This window comes from Simochromis diagramma, unplaced genomic scaffold (assembly GCF_900408965.1).
Source record: "Simochromis diagramma unplaced genomic scaffold, fSimDia1.1 OVJJ01000603.1, whole genome shotgun sequence".
NCBI lineage: Eukaryota > Metazoa > Chordata > Actinopteri > Cichliformes > Cichlidae > Simochromis > Simochromis diagramma.
Genome location: NW_024387414.1, coordinates 11,149 through 16,877, shown reverse-complemented (window position 1 = coordinate 16,877; position 5,729 = coordinate 11,149). Strand labels below are relative to the sequence as shown.

Here is a 5,729-nt window from a genome sequence, read left to right as displayed (position 1 = left end):
TTACTGCTGAAAGCGGCTGTCATCCAGACGCAGCTCCTGGAGCAACTGCTCCTGCTTGTGGAGGGCCTGATGGACCCAGGTACGGTGAGGACGTCCTTTACGCCACTGCTCTGCTCTCCACAGTAAATAGAGAAGGGAGACTCTCTCTTCAAACGCTAGCTTGACAGCTGCCATCTTGCAAACATACCATCTGGCACCACTTCCTCCCACATTTCCGCTTCATGCGCGTGAAAATTGGATATTTTAAAGCGCGACCAGTTCGCGTTTGGCGCGCATCGAGACGCTTTTTGGTCGCATCTATTGCGTTCGGTGTGAACACGTAAGGCTGCAGATGTCATGATCCTGGGTCTTTTGACCCAGCATTTTAAGTTTGAGTTTACTTTGTTCATTAGGTTATCTAAGTTCATTTGTTTATTAGATTCCCCTTGTGTATCCAACCCCTGTTAAGTCTCCCTTGTCCTTCATGTGCTTCATGTCTGTGTTTCTTATGTTGTCATGTTTGTTTCATTATGTTTCCCATTTTATTTTGAAAGAGGTCCTGTGTTCCTGCATTTTGTTTTACTCTTCCCCTGTGGCGTTATGTTCATGTTGTGTCTACTGTGCCTTTCTGTTCCATGTCTCCCCAGTCTGTTAATTTTACATGTCTTGAGTTCCGTCAGTGTGTTTCCTGTTTTACTTTCACAGTCTGTCCTATGTTAATGTTTCGAGTTTTGCTTCCCTTGTCTCGTCCTGCCTAATTACTCCCAGCTGTGCTCTCCTCCTGTGGCTCATTCCCCCTCGTTATCCCTCAGTGTATTTAAGCCCCATGTTTCTCTTTGTCAGTGTTGCGCCCTCCCTCATAGCTGTGTGATTTTTCCCTGTGGCTCCTTGTGCTTTAGTCTTCCCAGTTTAGTTTTGTATTGTTTTTCATGTCCCACTCCACGGCAGCAATAAAGCTGTGTTTTTTGAGTTTACTTTTTGTCTCTGCGAGTTTGCGTTTGGGTCCTACTCTGGCTTGCACACAGCCGTATTGTGACAGCAGACGCTGAATTGGGATAGAGTAGTGCTGTGCGATATGACCAAAATATGACCAAAATCTCATATCCTGATATAAGACATCTATCGTCCAGATAATGATATAAATCACAAAAATGTAACATTTTCTGTAAATTCTATGAATCTCGGGCAGCTGAAGTGTTTCCAGCTGGCCGTCGTGTACCTGGAGTCGAGTGTTTTAACCAATGCATTAAACCATACATTTTTAGACATAGGTTGGGTAGAGGCTAAGCCTACGCTTGAAGCCACTGAGGTGGTTGTTAACGGGGGTGACGCGGTCACTGGTATGCATGAATTAATTAAACAGTCCAATAACTCCAGCAGTTCTTATCTTGCCCTTTTTGGTCTTTATTCCAATACAATCTTAACATAACAGCGCAGCGGTCACAAACTGTTTGCCTTCTTACAATTAACGGCACAACTGATGCAGATTACGTGTGTCTACCTTAAATACCTTTACATGAACCAACCATACAAAAACCGAAAAAGGTGACCTCTAGCGGCAACATAAGGTATTAACCCAAAAAGGGCTCCTACAGGTTGTAATGGTCGCCGTTTTCTTTGAGTATTTATTACTCAGCGTGCTGCGGGGAAAAGCCTGTTCCAATGTTTGAGTCTAAGGTTTATTTTTTAGCACCTGACAGCTCTTTTCGCTTTTCATCCGTAAACTCTCTGCATACTCTTTTACGTGATTCAGTTTATTTTGAAAAGTCTCAAAAGGATCTTGAACATTATTGTGAAAGTCAAAGGAGCTTGCAAAGAAAAGCATCTGGACTTCTTTAAGTTGCTTCACCTCTCATAATAATAATAATAATAATAATAATAATAATGGATTGGATTTATATAGCGCTTTTCAAGGCACCCAAAGCGCTTTACAATGCCACTATTCATTCACTCTCACATTCACACACACACATTCATCCGTGAAGCTTCTTCATTTCTAAGGTCAATTGGTGGGGAGTCCCAAATTTAAACCTAGTGGGAGTTTCCCCCCCAAAGAGGGACAAAAGGACCCCCTGATGATTTCACCTGAGCCAAGGTGTGAAAATAGGTGTGGGTCCCAATCAGCCAGGGTTTTGGGTGAGCTCACTGTGAAACCTGGCCCCACCTTATCATGCAAATTCCTGAGGTCAGATGGCCCAGGATGTGAGTGGGCGTTAAGGTGTCTGGGGAGGGAACTCAAAACTGGATTATAGATGTCAGACAGTTGGTGTCGTAAACCACCGCCTCTGTTCAAAGATGGTCGCTCACAGTGGACATAGATGGCTTCTTTCACTCCTCTTTGAAACCATCTGTCCTCTCTGTCCAAAATGTGAACATTGGCATCCTCGAAAGATTGTCCTTTATCCTTAGGGTTAGGGTTTTGAGATAGAAACGCAATGAACCTCCCCAGCTCACCCAATGACTGGGTGGTAAGATAGAGGAACATTGGAGAAGCACAGGCCGGCGCACGTCATGCGTAGTCTCCTGGACCTCTACTTCCGTTTTCCTCTCAGCTCCGTCCCCATCCACTGAACTGTTTGGCGTTAGGTATTCTATTTTTATATTAACACTGTTTGTTGCATTCCTTCCTTCTAAGTTTCTTGGTTAGGTTAAATTACCATAAAGTGTTAACTGGACAGCTCTCAGGAGGGTTAGGTATTAGGAATATGAGCTTTTGTTATTTCATCAATATGATTCAGGTGCACTGGCATACAGAGGTCCATAGTATTCCACCCATTTACTCCTGTATCCCCTGTACTTTAAACCTTTGTTCTCCATTGGTCCCCTGGCGGGTCTTTTTATTTTCTTTATTTATTTATTCATGAGACCAAATTCAGCAGATCACTACAAGATTATTTACATGGCATGACCCACAGAGGCTTCCGTAAAGTGAAATTAAATAACTAAATAACTCAAACACTCCTAACAACACTCCTGCAGTAAAAATAACTTTATTCTCACACTAAAAGTAAGGGATAGCAAATCAACATTGCACTAATATCATCTACAGTTCAGCCCATAAGGAGTTTTGGTGTTCAGTTTCTCGATCCACTGGTCCTCATGTCTCCTCCTCTCTCCCTCCAACCACGCTGAACAGGAGTGCAGTCCCAGGATGCCCAGGGAGTTTGGTGAATGTATTTGAAAATGTTTGACCAAGGGAGTATTTAATCTGTCTACCCCAATGCTGTATAAATGTTGTTTTAATCTCTCCGCGAGAGTCTGACCCGTTTCTCCCACATACATTAACCCTTGTATTATGTTGAAAAAAAATCACATTGATTATGTTGCGGGTCATTTTGACCCGTACTTTGTAAATCCACTCAAAATTGTCAAAAAACTGCAATAAAACAATAGCAACTTTATTTTCCATTAGAAAAACATTTAGAACACAGACATACAACACAGTTTGAATTACCATAACTCTTTTTAAGAACAATTTAGTAAAAGTTTTTCCTTCTTTACAAACACATTTCTTTTGAACTTGCCCGATTTTCTCAGTTTTTCAGTGTTCAACATTTTCAATTTTGTCCACATGATGGACAGAATGTGACTGTGTGCTTTCTGCAGATGTACTTTTTGCATTTCTCACAAACAGTGCTTGTTTTAATGTCTTCTCGTGAGGGACAGACCTGGCATCTTTTCCGTTTTTTTACACCTGTATCCACTGGATCCACTGCAGATTGGTTGAATGGTGCAAACTTGACCTTTTCAATGACAGCTGCTGCTGCTGGGGATCAAGTTGGTCTGACTCGCATCTGGATCTTGGGAGTGACAAGACTTTTTCCCAGTTCTTCCAGGAAAAGGCGACGTCGGTACAATTTACCCGCATTCCAATGTTGGTTGATTTCAGTCCACAGGACATAGGCATTGTAAGCAGACACATCCAAAATGTTGTAGAAAATTACCAAGGGCCAACGAGCCGTCTTGCGCTGGCAGCTGTATGTCGCTGTGACTTTGTCAAGATTGTCTACTCCTCCTTTGGTGGAGTTGTAGTCTAGGATCATTTGTGGTTTTTTGTCTTCTCTTGTGCTCAGAGATGCATCTGTGTGCATTGTGCTCATGACAAGAACATTCTTGTTTTTCTTTGGGCAATATGAAACAACTGTTGCTTTCTCAGTGAAAACAAATATTGAGGAATGCAGAGATCTTCCCTGCATCTTCAAAATTTCACTGGGAAGTTCTGGCTTATTTCTTCTGATTGTTCCCAACATAGTCAGCTTTCTCTTCTGAAGTTCCTCTCCAAGCCAGTAAGATGTAAAGAAATTGTCACAGGTGATGTTATGCCCTTGCAGCCCTTCACTCATCTGCAGCACCACACGCATCCCCTGATTCTTCTCAGATGCTCCTCCAGGTAGCTTTCCAGTGTACACTTGCATATTCCATGCATAGCTAGATTTTGTATCACAGGCTGCCCATATTTTGATGCCATACTTGGCCGGCTTGTTGGGCATATACTGTCGGAAAGTACAGCGACCCCTGAATGGGACAAGGCGCTCATCAACAGTAACGTGGGGACCAGGGTTGTACAACAAAGGTAGAATTTCCACCCATTTATCCCATACATCTCTGATTGCAGCAAGTTTGTCTCTTTCACGTCGACCAGCTCTGGTTTCACGGTTGTCAAATCTGATCACACGAGATATCTTGAGAAATGTCTCCAAAGACATTGTTGCTCGAAAGATTGGCCTTCCATTCTCTTCATTCCATAGACTTGCAGTTGCTTCTCCCTTGGACCTGTATACTCCAGCTAATATCAGAATTCCAATATAAGCATGCAAGTCAGTCTGATCCAGTGGCTTCCATTTCTCTTGAAATACACGCCTCCCTTCCAGGTTAGTCATGTCCAGTATAATCCTCTCTATTGGAGGGGATATGAAGAGTTGAAATGCTGATTGAATATCATCAACTCGTGTGATGGCAAATCTTGTAGGACCAGGAGTCATTTTGATGATATTAGAAGATGACAGCCTGCCTTGACTTCGGTGTGGTGATAATGACCATTTTATATAACCATGTCTCCTCTGTGGATGATGATTGCTGCATTCCTTGGTTTTCATTTGATGTAGAGATGGCGGCACACTCTCCCTCAGAATCCTCCTCCTCTTCTGAAAATTGGCAGTCTGGATCATCAATGACATTGTCCTCAGCCTCTGAAAGATCCTCAGTCTCTGAAACATCTTCTTCATCACTATCCCAGTTGAAAAGCAGTGATAAAGCTTCTTCAGTCGTCAACCTTCTGGAGCTCATTTTTGGTGTGTTGAAATGACATGAGAACAGTGACAAGAATAGGGGAGAGAAAGTTTCTTGCATGCACACCTGGGTCTGAATGTATATTCAGAAGCAGTCAAAACAAAGTACATCAAAGAGAAATGTTTATTTTGGATAAACTTTTTACTTACATAAAAGTGTGCGGGTCAAAATGACCCACAACATCATCTTTGTATACGAACACTGCAGAGACATTCCAGGACACATCAAAGTGCCCATATTTTACACACCAGTTCATGACCCCAGATAAGGAAAAGTCATAAGCTTTCATGAAGAAAAAGAAAGGATGACCAGTACTTTGGTCAACACAAAAACTGGAATGGGTCAAATTGACCCTTAACATAATAAGAAGGTTAAAGAACACTGTTCACAAACAATGCAATAAACAATATTTCTACTGGTGGGTGTAAGGCTATCCTAAATTGGAGCTCCAGCACCACCAT

At 42.3% G+C, this 5,729-nt stretch overlaps 1 pseudogene; it reads right to left on the bottom strand.

Annotated features, from left to right (window-relative positions):
- Positions 1–3,752: 3,752 nt before the first annotated feature.
- Positions 3,753–5,396, bottom strand: LOC120721226 (annotated as a pseudogene).
- Positions 5,397–5,729: the final 333 nt, after the last annotated feature.